Source organism: Lathyrus oleraceus, chromosome 2 (genome assembly GCF_024323335.1).
Source record: "Lathyrus oleraceus cultivar Zhongwan6 chromosome 2, CAAS_Psat_ZW6_1.0, whole genome shotgun sequence".
NCBI classification, from domain to species: Eukaryota; Viridiplantae; Streptophyta; class Magnoliopsida; order Fabales; family Fabaceae; genus Lathyrus; species Lathyrus oleraceus.
Genome location: NC_066580.1, coordinates 319,599,019 through 319,617,931, shown reverse-complemented (window position 1 = coordinate 319,617,931; position 18,913 = coordinate 319,599,019).

Genomic DNA, 18,913 nt, shown 5'->3' with positions numbered 1-18,913 from the left:
TCAACAAAATGGCGTTGTGGAGCGCAAGCATCGCCATCTTCTCGACGTCGCAAGAGCATTACGTTTCCAAGCGAAATTACCCCTTTCCTTTTGGGGTGAATGCGTACTCACTGCCGCTTATCTCATAAACAAACTTCCTACTCCCATCCTGAAATATAAATCTCCTCATCAAATTTTACTCGGTTCTCCTCCTTCATACTCATCACTTCGTGTGTTTGGATGTCTCTGTTTTGCCAAAAATATGAACATTCAACACAAATTCGATGAACGAGCCAAACCCGGTATTTTTGTCGGTTACCCTTTTAATCAAAAAGGATACCGCATCTACGATATGCACACTCGCAAAATATATGTCTCTCGCGATGTTCAATTTTTTGAAACCATGTTTCCATATCACGACCTTCAAACTCCTTCCATCGCTAACGACATAAGCATCAACACTCAAATCCTTGATTGTGAATTTGATGATTCCTCTTCCAACTTATCACCTGCATCAAGTATCTATCCCGGCATTAGTCATCATGATGACACAATTGTGCCCATTCTCACTCCTCAGGATGATAACTCATCGAATATTCCATCCAATATTCCATCCATTCCTGTAGAAACTCCCCAACAACATTCACCTACAGCGATCAATCCTGCAGAACGTCGTTATCCTCAACGTCTTCGTACTCCTTCTGTTCGCCTCACGGACCACGTATGTGACATTAATAATGTCACATCACAGAGTGCCTTCCCATTAAAGAATTATTTCTCTTTATCCAATTTGAGCACTTCTCATCGAGCTCTTCTTGTTAATATCATTGAAAATAAAGAACCAACATCTTATTCTCAAGCTATCAAATCAGCTGAATGGCGTGACGCTATGGCTAAAGAAATCCACGCCCTTGAATCCAACAACACTTGGGTTTTATCTCCTCTCCCGAATGGCAAAACCGCCATAGGTTGTAAGTGGGTATACAAAACTAAATATCACTCTAATGGTACCGTTGAGCGATATAAGGCACGTTTAGTCGCCAAAGGCTACAATCAAGTACATGGTATTGACTACCATGAAACATTCGCACCGGTTGCCAAACTTGTCACGGTTCGACTACTTCTCTCCATTGCTGCCATTAAAAACTGGCCGTTACACCAACTTGATGTTAACAATGCTTTCCTACAAGGAGACCTTAATGAAGAAGTTTACATGAAATTACCACCTGGCTTCGCTCATAAAGGGAAACCATGTGTTTGCAAATTAAACAAATCCATCTATGGTCTCAAACAGGCATCCCGTCAATGGTTCTCAAAATTCTCCACCACCCTCATTCAAAAGGGTTTTCATCAATCCATCTCTGATTATAGTCTATTCACTTTCAAAAGTAATCATACGGCTATATTTGTACTCGTTTATGTAGATGACATCATCATCACTGGAAATAACGAAGATGCTATCTCCGACATCAAGAAATTTCTCGCCCAGGCCTTTTCCATCAAAGATCTTGGAAATCTTTCATACTTCTTAGGTATCGAAGTATCCCGTTCTAAAAAGGGAATATTCTTATGTCAAAGGAAATATACACTTGACATTTTATCCGACTCTGGTATGACTGGTTGTCGACCATCAGATTTTCCTATGGAGCAACACCTCCGTCTACGGCCCAATGAAGGAAGCCCTCTTCCTGATCCGACAATCTATCGTCGCCTCATTGGTCGTCTATTATATTTAACAGTGACACGGCCCGACATCCAATACGCTGTTAACACTCTCAGTCAATTCATGCAATCTCCATGTACAACTCATCTCGATGCGGCCACACGAGTTCTCCGATATCTTAAGGGGAGTGTCAGCAAAGGCTTATTTCTTTCGGCTTCTAGCTCCCTCAATTTAGTTGGATATGCCGACTCTGATTGGGCTGGTTGTCCTACTACTCGTCGCTCCACTACCGGCTATTTTACCATGATGGGCTCTAATCCTATATCATGGAAAACCAAGAAGCAACCAACAATTTCTCGTTCCTCTGCTGAAGCAGAATATCGTTCCCTTGCAACCTTATCTTCCGAGTTACAATGGTTAAAATATCTTCTCTCGGATCTTGGCATTGATCATCCTCAACCGATCACCGTTCATTGTGATAGTCAAGCTGCTATTCACATCGCCGAAAACCCAGTTTTTCATGAACGCACAAAACACATTGAAATTGATTGTCATTTCGTTCGTGAGAAAATTAAATCAGGTCTTATCAGCCCTTCTTATCTCCGATCTTTTGACCAACTAGCTGACATATTTACTAAACCTCTTGGAGGCGATACTTATAAACGACTACTCGGCAAGTTGGGTGTTCTTGAGATTTCAATCCCACCTCCAACTTGAGGGGGGGTGTTAAGGATAAACACATATTATTCACATTAAAGAAGATCAAACCCAAGCAAACATGTGCTGGCAATGCATATCCATATAGCTGTCAAAGTATATCAGGAAATTATATCATAATTGTATTTTAAAATAGGATCTCTATTATAGGAAATTATAGACTAGACAATTATAGGTAATTAGTATACAGATTCTTGTACTCTTATATATATATGTACATCATTACAAGAAAAATAAACAACAAAATTCCTTTCTTCACACATCATACATCTTCATCATGGTTCAATCAACGATTTTGATGATCATTCATCATCCTCATCACTCTTCATCTCAGAACAACAACAACGAAGAAATGAACTGAAGAACGGTCAACAACAACGGAATCAACAACATGCTGACAACGCGAACGACAACCGAAGCATGAAATTAGTGAGGATTTCCTTCCTTCGATTTCTCTTCATGCACAACCTCGATCGAACTCGATTTGGATGAAGAGGTGGGGCGCGTATTCCATTGTGTTTCCTTGATTCTTCATGAATGAAGATTTCTGCCCGTCATTGCTCGTGGATATACACGATTTTTCTGTGCGAATTCGAAGTTTTTGAAGCTTGAGTCTTTGTGTCTCGAACTTGAATTCTTACGCTGCGATCGGACTCTCCGTTATCGACCTAAGATCACGAATTAGTAAGGGATGTTAGAGCTAAGTCCTCTGCATTTTCAGTTAGCATGGCGTTGGCGTTCCATTTGTTTGAGCCGGGTTTCGGGTGTTCTTGGAATACTTGGGCCTTCGGTCCAAGCAAGTTTGTTTTTTATTTATTCCTTCATGCACCCCACCTTTCCATTCGCCACACCAAGCCCAATATGTTTTTTCTTTTTTTCACTTAATCCTAATTAACCTATTGTTAATTCTAGTTTTTTTTCTGTTAATTAAATTGATTCTGTTAATTCTAGGTTTAATTAGGAAATTAGTTATAAATTAGGTTTAATCACTTTTTTAGATTAGATTTAGTTCTTGATTTTCCAGAATTAATTCATAATTAATTAACCATGCCATGATTAAAATATTAGTCATTAGATTTTGATAATTCTTTTGTGGATTTTGTTGTGATTGATATGGTTAATGGTTAATTTTACCATGATTATACATTACGGTTGTCATGTCCATGTAGATTAGAATTCAATTCATGATTTGGATTGTTGATTTCTCATTTGATTAGTTTGATCATAATTCATGTTTAGGTAGATTTTCATCTTTAGAATTAATGTTCACTTTAGTTGTCCATTTAATCTATTCATTTGGTTTGTGATCATATTTAATAAATTGAAAATCCCATTTCAATTTAGGTGATGAATGTTTTGTACGTTTAATTTCATTTGCCATGATCACTTGATAGATCTTTGATTGCTTGTCATTGATTAATCCTTTTCCATTTTAATTGATCTAAATCCTTGAGTATGCTCACATTTGTTGCATAATTCTCATTTGACTTGATCTTATGCTAACCCCGTTTGTTGTTTTGTGTTTCCACATGCGACTTTGAGAGTCAAGAATACTTCTAACTAGCCATGCCTCTAACCCATTCACTTGCCCTGTATTCTGCGGAGTGTCATGCCACTTGTATGTTTTAGGTATGGTACATAGTTTGTAATCTTGTCTATTTTTCTTTCCATTTCCCTTTCCATGTTGTATTAGTTTCATCCCCCATTGTAGGTCATATGTTCCCCCACCCTATGATCATGTAATAGCTTAGATTTATTTCTTTAGTAATTCATCATGCATGCTAACTAAAAAGATAAAAACAATATGATTAAAAAAATCATTTCAAAATAAACAAAAGGTACTTGATCCAACGCCAAGTATTTCCCATTCACTCCATGATCCATATCTCTTATCCATTCTCTTCTGAACCTTATTCTATCTCTCTCCTACATTCCTCACACACACGTTTTTATAAAAAAAACTCAAACACTTGATCCAACGTCAAGTGACTTTTTCAAAACCATTTTCATAACAAACTGGAATGCAAAAATGGGGTGTACGTGCTTGTACACAACATTCAAGTACTTGGATTGTCGTTCGTACCTAACTTGAGGACCCAACACTTGACTTCCCCCTTAAAACATCTAATGATTCAAACAAGTTAGATCTAGGTGCTATGAGGGATAAAAAGGGTAGTTAGGATACCATTATCCTCTCGACTCCCAAGTATTTTAATTGTTGGATGTACTTAGTCAAGGGTCAGATACTTGTCTCCCTTTAAGTTCGAATGATTAGACTTGCCAAACTCTTTTACAATTCAAATCTCTTTTGGACAAAAAACAGTGGTTAGGATAACATTATCCTCTCGACTCCTGAGTTTTTGTACTTTTGATTGTATCTAGCCAAGGGTTCGGTGCTTGTCTCTACACATAAAATCAACCCCAACAAATAAAATCATCTTTTGCCTTAGTGCACTCTTCAAACCTTTCAAAAAGGATGTGTTACTTCTGTTCTACCGTGAATGACACTTAAGCCTCCATGTCTGAGCAAGTAATGTTTAACTGCTAGAGTGTGATCCAAACGTATCCAATTTACCGTGAACAAGAAAATACTTCTCGCTCCCATGATAGAGTATACAAGCAAGTGAACAGTAGCACGCGAACGTCAATACTGTTCAGTAAAAACAACCAAATAAATGTTCCATTTATGAGCCGAACTACAAAGTTCTGACTTCCTCATTGCACGTATGAGGATACCTAATCACAAGAGCTTAAATCCTTGGCGAGCACACTAAATTAAAACTTATTCTTTCCCCTATCTCATTATATTCATCACATTCCCGATAGCAAGCAACATACAGATAAACAACATCCACACGCATTGATACAAGCAAGTGGTTCCCATGAAGTACCATGGATGTGAGGGGTGCTAATACCTTCCCCTTGCATAACCGACTTCCGAATCCTCTCTTGGTTGCAATACCATTCTTCATTTGGGGTTTTATCACTATTTTCCCTTTCCTTTGGAATAAATAAAATATGGTGGCGACTCTGTATTTTTTGCGGCGCGATAGAGTGCACTCAAGTACAGTTGTATTCCTAAGATATGATCTGGTTGTCGCTCTTTGTCTCCTCATTTTTATCTAATCTAGATTTTTGGTTGTTATTTGTTCTGCTAGAAAGAGACTGACTAGTTTTCAAATTTTCTTTTCGCTTTGTTTGCCATTCAAAATTTGTCTCCTCTTCTAAACTCATATTCCATTTACAAGCTCTTACAATTCTTAACTATTTAAAATCTTCTTTGCAGTAGGCCATGCCTCTTTATGTTATACTGTCTTTCTCAAGCTTGTCTGCTCTCCCTAAGGAATTTATCTACTCCTATTCACATGTCATAAGGTCCAAATTACGGAATGAACTTGCAAATGTGGCACATAAACCTAATAGTGATGGGTTTTCATTTTCCATTTGGGTTGAGAATCCAAATATCATGGACATTTTTTTGGGGTGGATCTACCTATCCATGCTCAAAATGTTCCCAATGGTAGTTCTGGGTTGGGTTTAGACTTCTTGGATAATGAAGACGTTCCTAATATGAATGAAACCTCTGCTCGTGCCATCTCTTTTTCACGTGCTTATTTTAATATGGGTATCGCTATTTCTAGGTAGATAGAGTGTGATATCGGTTGCTTTATTTAGTCTCTCAGGGTGGTAAACGAAAGAGATTCTACTTGTAGTCATTCTAAGTTTCTTCTTTTTGGAATTTCCTTATTTATCTTGACCAAAATGACCATTTTTTTGACAGAGGAATGATCATGGTTTGACATGAAATTTTGGTGGAGCCGACAGATAGAGATCAGTATTCATAGGTAGATATTAAATTTCAAGGAATAGTTTCCATACTACAATATGACTTCAGTCTAGTGTGCCGACATTGAGGTAGGGCCATCTTCGGACTAGTCGCTCTCCCTCACTCCTTCCAACAAAATGATTTGTAGCTTGTTTGAAGGGTACATTATCCCTTTTTATGATTGTATCTTTCAAAAAATGGGAGTAAGATTTCCTTTGACTATTTTTTAGAAAGAGGTGCTTAAACAATTTCACATTACCCCCTAGTAACCCCGCTTTCTCCGGTGGCTCATTCAGAATTCTACAAAGTCTAAGATTTTTCCTCTAGTCAATTGCTTGAATGGATAAAGCTCAAAGGTGTTGGTCACATGATTATTTTTAAGAATCCCTTGGATACTACCTTGTTCTCTACACCTCCCTTATTGCCAGCGAGAGGGCCAGGAAAATCGACTTTCTCTTGTTTTCTTAACTGTTAATCAATACCTCAAATATTGTGGATGCGGCCTCTACTGATGATAGAAGGAAAGTTTTTGTACTAGAACTAATTATGGAGTCTATAATTGGTTCTGATTCATGTTATTCTTACCTAACCACTAATCACTTTGTGTTGATATTTTAGATGCTATGAAGGGAAAATGAGTTACACAATCCTTATCTTCCCCAACTACTCCAATGGTGGAAATGCCCAATATTCCCATAAAATAGGTTAGGCTTTCACCAGTTAAAGTAGGAGAAGTGCAATCGGGACCAACTCAACTGTCTCATGAGAGGCGAAGCAAAAATAACAATGATCGGACTACCGCTTCAACTAGTACTAAGAGGAATTGTGGCAAGGAGCTTGCTCGAGGAAAAACCCCTTCAAATAAACTTAATTCATTTGGGAAATTCATACCACTATTTCTCTAGTAGATCGTGATGGTTCCCCATCCCACCAAACTTCCCACCATCTTCGGATGTTGTATGCCTTACACTGCTTTAGAAATAAAAGTTTGTGTATCTATCGAGGATTATGCTTATGTTCAAAATAATTCTGAGACAGGTAAATCAGTGTTATTTACAGACTTGACCTTCTAGATGTTTCAGTTAACCTCCTTTGTAGTTTTAGTCACGAGTGGTCATAGAGGAGTCTTAGCGTGAGGCAGCCTTCCTCGAGAAACAAAATATTTAAATAAGTGATATAATATTGCCGCCTCAGAGGTTCTTTAGCTTCAAGAAAGGTTGTATGAGCTTCAGCGAGAGTCAGATCAACTTTTTTCCCTTAAATCAGAAGTGAATATGTACGGAATCCTTATGGAATTGGATGGCAGGGAGGCCAATTTGTTTGTCACCCCTGAAGAGGAAAAGAAATATTCTTGTGAAGTGAATTCTTATTTGGAAAATGTCCTGTAACATTGTGGCCGCTGAAAATGAGTTAAAAGAATATGAAGAAGCTTACTAAGGCGAGGTGAAAGCATTTCAGGAAGAGTTTATGGATTTATGTGCTTGCAAGTATGAATTTGATGATCCTGTAATAACCTTCCTAAAGTTTTAACGATGATAAACCAATGATTATTTAAGTTGGTCGCAATAGTGTCGTACCTCAAAAAATATGATCCTTCGTGAAGCATATTGCACGCTCGTGGAAAAAATGTTCGAACAGAGTTGTCACCGAACTTTATTTATTCCAATGAAGGAATAGGAAAATATCGATAAAACCTTTTGGGAAAGAACATGGTCGTCGCAACCATATTTGGGTTTGGGAGTCGATTACGCAAGGGAGAGGTATCCGCCCTCACGTATGTTGTACTCAACGGGAACCTTTTAGTTAGACTTGAGATTTGAATGTTAGCTTATGTTATTTGTTTTCTTTGATTTATTAAAAATGTAAAGAGAAAAAGAAAGGGGTCACAATTTTTTTTTTGTTAATGTGCCTGACAAGATTGCAAGTCTTGTTCCTACGTATCTCCAGGTGTGATGGAGAACTCAAGGCATACATAGTTCTGGGTAGAAAATGTTTGTTTGTTGGTCGATTTTAGCAAAAGCTACTTTGTATTAATCGAAGGAAAAAAATTTACCCAAAAATGGTGAGGAGAGGGTGTTTGCATCATATTGAATGGATTTTTACATATCAACATTCACGGGGAAAACGTCACTTATCTCAACTCAACGATTATGGATGAACCATTGCTTTGCATCATCTTAAGACAAAATGTCTTTCATTTTTAAAAAGATTTTAAGGATTAATCACACGGCGGCGAGAAAAGAGTTTGATGTGTTTGATGTATTTTAAGTTAATTGCAAATGTTTTATGAGAACGAGACATAAGCCTCGATATCAACCATTCGGGGTTGTACCGGAATGCTAGATTCCAACGGTTCTTTTTTATTCTAAGTTTTAAGAAATTTTGTTAGATGGACAATGGACGCTCGATAAGAGCAAGACGCGTGCCTTAGAATCAATTGTTCAAGGGTTACGTTGGAATGTTATATCCCAAAGGCCCTTGTTAGTCTAAGTTAATTTAAGTGTTTTAAGAATGAAAGAAAGAAATGAAGGGTTAACCCAAAACACGTGGCTTGGGACCGATCATTCGAGGGTTCCCACCAGAATGCTAGATTTCAATGGTCCTCTTCTTTCGTGTTTATTTTGAAAAAGAAATCTTAACAATAAACTTAAACTGGAAGATGTTTGAATCAGGATAAAAGATGATTTAATCGGATTTTAAGAAGTACTACTTGATATTGAACCAAAACCTATGAGATTAGCCATAAATATTTTCTTTTATTAACTAATCATTATCATCAGATACTTATTTGATTTTACACTAAATAAAATAAAAGGATAAATAAATAACAACTAAATAAAAGAAATTCAAATCATAAAAAGGGATAAATTTCAAAAGAAAAGACTAATTATATTTATCTATTTAATCTTAATAAAACATTTAGTTAGTTGAGTAAAAATAAATGAATAAATAAATAATAAATAAGTAAATAAACAAATCAGAATTATATTATAACTTATCATTTATTCAATAATTAGGGTTCATGTTATAAATAAAAAGAAAATAAACAAGTGACTAAACAAAATATATAAAAAAGAATATAAAAGGCCCAAAACCATAACACCAATGGTAAAGGGGGTGTTAAAAAAAAAGCAGTATTGGCCCACCAAAGGAGCCCAAATCCCTTGTCAAAGTCAAATGAGGGGGAGAGTCAATTGTTGAGTCAATCCCTGCCATGAGATCAAACAACAACGTGATCACATGATGCATGAAGCACACATGCACGGTCTTACCATGAGGAGATCCACATAGGACCTCCCAGCTGACTCAAAATGCAACCCACCATGGCAGCACACAAGGATGGCCACGTGGGCAGAAGGGCATGCGTGGCAAGCAAAGACCAACTAGGAGGAACTAAGGAAATGCTCATTCAATCAAATAAGGAAAAAGAAAGAAAAAACACTTCATTGATAAATTTGTTTCTCTCTCAATGCTCCGACCTTCTCTCCCTCAAATTTACCCTTCGTCTTCCTCAATCCCCCTCGTCGGAGAAGAGCAGCATCGTCGTCTTCTCCGGCGGATATCCATTTCAAAACCCTAAGTTTTAAACACCAACCCCCTCGTTTTTCGAGCTATATCAAATCCAACCCCTATTTTGCCAAAAACCTAACCAGATGGGAGATCAACCCTATTCAAAGATCAAAGAAAATAAACCCTATAAACAACTATCACAAGAAAAACATACACGATTGAGGCAATGGAATCAAAGTGTTTTCAATAAAGAATAAACAAGCAAATAGTTTCTTAGCAATACACAAGGTGACCAAATTTGAAGATGAAGAAAACCATTTAGGTTCATGTACGGAAGTTTCACTCTTTAGCTCCTTGTTTTTTGTCTCTGAATTTCTACTTGTTCTACTTGTGCCTTTGTTATTGTCGCTTGTAGTTATTAAGCATACTACTGTTAAATGTCTTGGATGATTTATAGTGAAAAGGAGGAATAAAACTTAGGTTTTTTTCAATGAAATTTGTCTCTGTTAGGTTCTATTTGGGTTCCCTGATGATGGGTGTTTGAATTTGCTCATAGTTTTTTTTAGAATTGATACTTGGTGGTTTGAAGGTTCTCTGTTGTGTTAGGTTTCGCTGAAATTTTAATGCTTGTTTTCTTGAAAAGAAAAAAAATCCACCTCCTTTATGTTAAAAACAACTTATTTATACTAATGATGTCTAGCTTATGGATTAAGGTTTTACAACAGTGTAATAGTTATTGTTTAATGACAAAAGTGGATATATAATTGGTTACTTTTTAAGGTTCAAAGTTTGTTTTAACATTCTGATACACGATTCTGCTAAGTTAGTTCATTGAGGTTGAGGTTATATCTTTGCATTCCATTTCGAAAATTAACAAGACAAAACCAAATAAGACTTCATGTATTTTTGAAATGGAATGTAAAGATATAGCTTCAATAAACTAACATTAAACCTTAATAAAATACAAAACAGATCTCTACACTTTCAAGCACTCAATGTAATGCCACAAGTGCCAATTAATTGACATGTAGTGCATAATAGAATAAGTTCATGGAAAAATAAATGCATGAATGAAATGATCATGAGAAATTATGCAACATGAGATACTAGTGAATCATGAGTGCCCTCGAATGGACACAAATGAGTGAATGCATATGAATGATTTTAGGTGGGGAAAATTCATGGTATGAAAAATAGCTTTCCAACTCTTTGATGATGGTGACCAAACTTAAAGACATATCAAGCCTCATATAGTAGAAGACTCAAGATTTAATTAAAGTGCTTATATAATCGATATATCTTGTAAAGTTTCTTGAATGCCTTAGAGTTGTGAAAGAGAGGAAGCATGAAAGCTCGCTTGGTCGTGATTGTATGGCTGAATAAATTTTTTTGAAAGAAGAGGAATAAATCTTAAGATACTAAGGAAATTCACACACACACACACGCACACACACATACACACACGCTTAAAACCTATTTTTTAAATATCAAAGCTCTTAAAAGTATTTTCAAGCCCAAGCCAGTCGACTAGAATATTGTCAGCTTCCATTTAAAAGCATTTTTATTAGGACCTTCATCAAATCAATTGGAAGAAGCCTAATCAATTAAATAATAGATTGTGACATTGTCTTAATGAGTGGTAACGACTCTCTATCTAATTGATCCAAAATGGGCCAAGTTAAACAATTATTTTGCTCACCTAATCGTTTGGGACAAGAATCCAATCCATTAGGCCATTAAAATGTACATGGATCATTTCCTTTTTTGGTGTTTTATGCTTCTATGTAAAAGAGGCGTCTCTTCTCCTTATTTTGCACAAAAAATCTCCAAAGTTTCATATTTCTTTGGAATCTCTCTCTCTCTCTCTCTCTCTCTCTCTCTCTCTCTCTCTCTCTCTCTCTCTCTCTCTCTCTCTCTCTCTCTCTCTCTCTCTCTCTCTCTCTCTATCTATATATATATATATATATTATATATATATATATATATATATATATATATATATATATATATATATATATATATATTCTCCCACTTGAGTTGCCTTAGTGCCTTCGAGTGAAAACCTACTTATGAGAAAATTGTATTGGTGTCGTGTTATTATTATTATACTCAAGAGTGTGATATTCTTGAAAAATAAAGTTTGATTTTTGAGTAACTGGTCTAAAAATCTATGTGTTGATTTTTAGAGCATTATCGTAAAATGTGTTGTTTGGTTCTTGAGATAAGATTGTAAAATCCGTAATTGTTTAATTAGCTTAGCTTAGGTAAAATCTTTCATTGTTGGTTGAGGATAAGCCTTTATATAATCTCATGATCATATTGTATCATGGTTCGTGGGTGTAACCTGTAAAAGCTCAAATTTATAATCAAACTTTCAAGAAGATCTCTTAGGGATAAGAGTAAGCCAACATTCAGTCAGATCTGGATAAATCACTGGTGTTATCTCTCTAAACTCTTATCTTTTAATATTTGCAATTTACTTAATGGCTTTTTTATTTATTTCATTGTTAAGTTTACCATGGTCTTAAAGAATACTAACACGATTGGTTTCTTAAGTAACAAAAACTTCAAATTTATCGTGAATTTTGAATACCATATGTCGTACCCCAAATTTTGCCCACACTTCATATGTTTTCTAGTGCCATTTTATTTCAAATAATTGAAATGACACATTTGGTAAGAGAGCATGTGTAAGGATTACAATCATAAGGTCTTGGGTTCAAATCCCAACTCTCATTTTTTTTAGTACATTTTTCTCTTTTTCCGTTATTTCTACCTTTCACAAAAAAATAAAAAAAATTACATTCTTATTTTTGATTTTTGATTTAATATTTTTAGATAAATACAATCTTTCCATTTTTATGAACTTTTATTTAAAAAGAGTAAAAAAATATCCAGAAAAATATTATTAATATTACTTGTTCCATTTTATGCACTTTTATTTAAAAAAGAGTAAAAAATATCCAGAAAAATATTATTAATATTACTTGTTCCATTTTATGCACTTTATTTAAAAAGAGTAAAAAAATATCCAAAAAATATCATTTAAGATTACTTGTTCGATTTTATGCATTTTTATTTAAAAAGATTAAAAAAAATATATAAAAAGTTTTATGGTATATATTTTTGCTCCATTTTATTTCAAATAATTATAATAGCTCAGCTGATGAGAGTTTAAGTATGAAGAGTGGCAAACATAGGGTCCTAGGTTTGAATTATGTTAGGGACATTTTATTAATTTTTATTTCTTCTTATTTTTCTTATTTTAGTTCATTTTCTATTCTTCTTCTTTTTATTTATTTATTTACTATTATAACTATTATTATTATATTTTGATATTATTAGTAACATTAGGTACTGTTATTATTATTAAAAGAAAAAATCAAACAAATCTTGGTTAGTTAATTTTACTATTAATTTCATTAGGCATAGTATTATCATTGTCTTAAATGTTATTATTATTAGTATTAAAAGAAAAAAAAAGTAAGAAAAAAGAATTATGTTATCATTATTACTATTATTAAATTGAATAATTATTTTTGATATTATTATTAATTTAAATTATAGTCATTTATTATTATTATTATTAGGCTATTTAACCAATAAATATCCCAAATATAAAAAAATGATAGTACAAGATCTTGCAATAAAAAATAATATTTTTTCCTTCCTCAATCCTATAAAAACATTTCAAAATCAACCCCAAATTAAAACTAGATCAAAACTTCATTTTTCTTCCCAGATAAAAATAGAAAAAATCAAAATCTTTTTACATTGCTATTATTATTATTATCAATTATTATTCTTATTTACAAGTAAAATTCATAAAATGTTTTTTCAGGATATCATTAATATCTTTATTATTAGTATTGATTCCTTTAATTATTATTGATTTACTATCATCAATTATCCGGATTATCATCATCAATTATCCAGATTATTATCATCAAACATCAAGTCAAAAAAATCATTTTTTATCATTTAATTAAAAACATTAATTTTTTCATTAAAATTATAATTTTATGCCTAAAATCTCAAAATATCGTAAAATAAAAAAAAATTGGAAATATTTTGTTTATATTTTATTTTAGGATAGTAATTCAATTTCATTTAACATTTCATTTTAGGATAGTAATTTAAATCGATTTTTAATATAAAAAAATATACAAAAAATATTAAGTGATTTTGTTCTTTATAAATTATTCCATAATACTTTTATTTTTTATTTTTTATTTTAGAAATAATCAACATTACTAGTTTCTAAAGCTAAAAAAATGAGTTTATTTCTTAACTTTTGGTTTTCCTTTTTAGGTGATTTTTAAAAATTATTATTCTGTACTTTTATGTATTATTAGTAAAACAAAAATCAGAAAAATATGTCATTTATTTGATTGATTTCATTTTTAGCATGTTTTAAATATAAATATAGAACTTTAGGAAATATCAATTTAATTAATAAAAATAATTGAAATTCAAATAAAATGAAATATACTTTTTCTGGACTTTTGGATTGTTTTAATTAATTGTTTGAATAAAATTAATTTGTTTCCTTCTTAATTTAACCTAATTTTATCTATAAATAGTACACATATTCACACTTTCCAATCATCCACAATTTACATATTCTTATCCTAAAATTGTTGCTCTTCACATCGAAGAACAACAATAAATAAATCCTAGACTCCAAAATCAAGTTGATCAAGAAATATCGAAAGAAAAAGGAAGAACGCGAGGAATAGGAGGAAGGAAGCAGCAGCTTACGTGGGTCACGACACTTCAGGTTGGTATCTTCATACTATTGATTATCGATTGTATATATTTTTTCTTGAATTCTTGTTTGGATTGCGATTTGTTGTATATACTTAATTTTGATTTTGTGTAAGATTAAATTTTATTAAATTTTTATATAATCAAGTTTAATTATCATCATAAAATAAAATAACCTAACTTTACAAAATTCTATTCCCCGTAAAAAAAAATTATACAATTTTCACAATTTTGTTTTACATCTAATTAACATATTATCTTGCCAAAACTCATAAACATAATTCTAATAACTTAAAACAAAATCTCACGAAGCCTAATAAAACAAACCTGCATTTTATTTTTCAGTGAGTTTACAAACTTTCTAACACTAACACAATTTCAAACACATCTTAAAAAAGGGCTAAATTGTTAACATTGAACCTTCCATATTTTTTAAGGGATAAAAATAAGGGATAAAAATAAGGGATAAAAATAAGGGATAAAAATAAGGGATAAAAATAAGGGATAAAAACAAGGGATAAAAACAAGGGATAAAAACAAGGGATAAAAACAAGGGATAAAAACAAGGGATAAAAACAAGGGATAAAAACAAGGGATAAAAATAAGGGATAAAAAACAAGGGATAAAAAACAAGAGACAAAAACAAACGTTACATCCGGGGACAAACATGTATAAACCTTTATAACAATTTCAAGGGATAAAAACAAGGGATAAAATTTATGGGATAAAATTATGAGATAATTTCAGGGATAATTATGGGATAAAATTTAAGGATAAATTCTAGAATTTTAAGGGATGTAAATTAGGGATAAAATTGGGATAAGGGATATATCTTATTAAATTTTATTTAACTTTCTTAATTAAATCAAATTATATTTTCAATTCAAATTGGACAAGGACATGAGATAAAATATGGGATAAAACTCTAAGGTTTTGAAGGGTTAAGTGAGGGATAAAATCATATTCTAGTATAATCACTATTTTTTTTAAAATTAAATACTATCTTTACAAACAATCAAGGGATAAAATCAAATTCAACACACTTCAAACTATAAGTCCTCTACCCTAGTGTATTGAGGCATTTTCTTAAAATCAATCACTTCTCCGCCCCCGATGCGTGAGAATCTTCAAGGGATAAAAACAATCAACAAACAACTCTTTCTACCAGAACTACGGGACTCTGATCCTTCAATGAACTTGGAGGTACGTAGGCATAGGGTTGTAAGACTCTAGCGAGTATAATAATCAAAAAATATTTCTTAGGGATGCTCTTACTATAATAATAAAACATTTTTGTAAATAAATAAATAATTAAACCATTAAAAAATATTAAAGAAAACTTTCCTTAGAAACACATTAACCCTTGAACTAAAGGAGGATCCCATTGAGTACAATGGAGGTAAGGGGTGCCTAACACCTTCCCCTTACTTAACCGACTCCCGAACCCAGTATCTCACCTTTAATTTATAGGTTTTATCATTATTTCCCTGTTCCTTAGGAACGAATAAAGGATGGTGGCGGCTCTGTCAATTTTCCAGCCGCGACACCATAATTTGTAACACCCGAGGCTGACGAGGGCGGGGAGTGGTCCCTGGTGCACAAGGCATGACAATGAGCAACTACTGAAAGCTTATAGGATAAAACCAAATTCACATCGGAATGAGAGGGATCCTGAGATTGTGCATGTATGGCACTGCGTGGTTGAAGGAAGGCTTATAAGGTTTGATTGGTACTACCTATACCAACAAGATGTGTCCTCTTTTCGGTAGCCTAACAAATAAGAACTCCATAGTTAAGTGTGTTTGCCTTGGAGTAATATTTGGATGGGTGACCTTTCGGTAAGTTTCTCATAAAGCGTGTGAGTGAGGATAAATCATGTTAAAAAAGACCCGTGTTGGTTTGTGGGGTCAGTCAATAATCCTGAAAGCAACTTGGAGTGTTACAAATGGTATCAAAGCAGACCTCTTCCAGTACGATGTGGCTCAGAGATGAACCAAGCGGAAGTTGGTGGGCATGTAACACCCGAGGCCTATGTGTGTGTGTGTGGGGGGGGGGGGGGGGGATGGTCACTGGTGCACAAGCAATGACAATAAGTGGCTCCTAGCAGCTTCTAGGAAAAAACTGAATTCATATCGGAATATGAGGTATCCTGAGGCTGGTTGATGAAATATTTATAAGAATTGACTGGTACTATCTATACCAATAAGATACATCTTCTTTTCGGTAGCCTAAAAAATAAGAACTCCATATTTAAGCATGCTTGACTTGGAATAGTATTTGGTTGGTGACCTTCAAGGAAGTTTCCCAGAATATGTGTGAGTGAGGATAAAGCATGTTGAAAAGACTCGTGTTGGTTTGTGTGGTTAGTCAATAATTTTGAAATGGAATGCAAAGATATAGCTTTAATGAACTAACACTAAACCTTAATAAAATCCAAAATAGATCTCTACACTTTCAAGCACTCAATGTAATCCCACAAGTGCCAATTAATGGAAATGTAATGCATGATAGAAGAAATGTATGGAAAAACAAATGCATGAATGAAATTATCATGAGAAATGAGGCAACATGAGATACTAGTGAATCGTGAGTGCCCTTGAATGGAAACAAATGAGTGAATGCATATGAATGATTTTAGGTGGGGTAAAATTCATGGTATGACAAATAGCTTTCGAACTCTTTGATGATGGTGACCAAATTTAAAGACATGTCAATCCTCATATAGTATGAGACTCAATAGTCCATTGAAGTGCTTATATAATCGATGTATCTCGTAAAGTTTCTCGAATGCCTTAGAGTTGTGAAAGAGAGGAAGTGTGAAAGCTCGCTTGGTCGTGACTGTATGAGTGAATAGAATTTTTTTAAAGAGGAATAAATCTTAAGATACTAAGGAAATTCACACACACACACACACACACACACACACACACACATACACTTAAAACCTTACTTTTAAACATCAAAGCTCTTAAAAGTATTTTCAAGCCCAAGCCAGATGATTAGAATATTCTCAGATTCCATTTAAAAGCATTTTTATTAGGTCCTTCATCAAATCAATTGAAAGAAGCCTAATCAATTAAATAATCGATTGTGACATTGTCTTAATGAGTGGTAACAAGTCTCTATCTAATAGATCCAAAATGGGCCAAGTTAAACAATTATTTTGCTTACCCAATCGTTTGGGACAATAATCCAATCCATTAGGCCATTAAAAGTGCACATGGATCATTTCCTTTTTTGGTGTTTTCTGCTCCTATATAAAAGAGGCATCTCTTCTCCTTATTTTGCACAAAAAATCTTCAAAGTTTCATATCTCTCTCTCTCTCTCTCTCTCTCTCTCTCTCTCTCTCTCTCTATATTATATATATATATATATATATATATATATATATATATAATATATATATATATAATATATATATATATATATATATATATATATATATATATATATATATATATATATATATATATATATATATATATGTTTTGAGTAACTGGTCTAAAAATCTATGTGTTGATTTTTAGAGCATTATCGTAAAACGTTTTGTTTGGTTCTCGAGATAAGTTGTAAAATCTATAATTGTTTAATTAGCTTAGCTTAGGTAAAAGCTGTCATTGTTGGTTGGGTATAAGCCTTTAAATAATCTCACGATCATATTGTATCAGGGTTCATGGGCGTAACCTGTAAAAGCTCAAATTTACAGTCAAGCTTTTAAGAAGATCTCTTGGGGACAAGAGTAAGCCAACATTCAGTCGGACCTGGATAAATCACCGGTGTTATCTCTCTAAACTCTTATATTTTAATATTTGCAATTTACTTAATGGTTTTTTTATTTCATTCATTGTTAAATTTACCATGGTCTTAAAGAATACTAACATGATTGGTTTCTTAAGTAACAAAAACTTCAAATTAATTGTGAATTTTGAATACCATAATTTGTAACACCCGAGGCCGACGAGGGAGGGGAGTGGTCCCTGGTGCACAAGGCATGACAATGAGAGGCTCCCGAAAGCTTCTAGGAAATTCACATCGGAATGAGAGGGATCCCGAGGTTGTGCATGCATGAGACTGCATGGTTGAAGGAAGGCATGTAAGGTTTGATTGGTACTTCCTATACCAACAAGATGGATCCTCTTTTCGGTAGCCTAACAAATAAGAACTCCATAGTTTAGTGTGTTTTCCTTGGAGTGGTATTTGGATGGGTGACCTTTTGGTAAGTTTCTCTTAAAGCGTGTGAGTGAGGATAAATCATGTTAAAAAAGACCTATGTTGGTTTGTGGGGCCAGTCGATAATCCTGAAAGCAACTTGGGGCGTTACAAATGGTATCAAAGCAGACATCTTCCAATACGATGTGGTTTGGAGATGAACCAAGCGGAAGTTGGTGGGCATGTAACACCCTAGGCCTATGTGTGTATGGGGGGGAGGGAGTGGTCACTGGTGCATAAG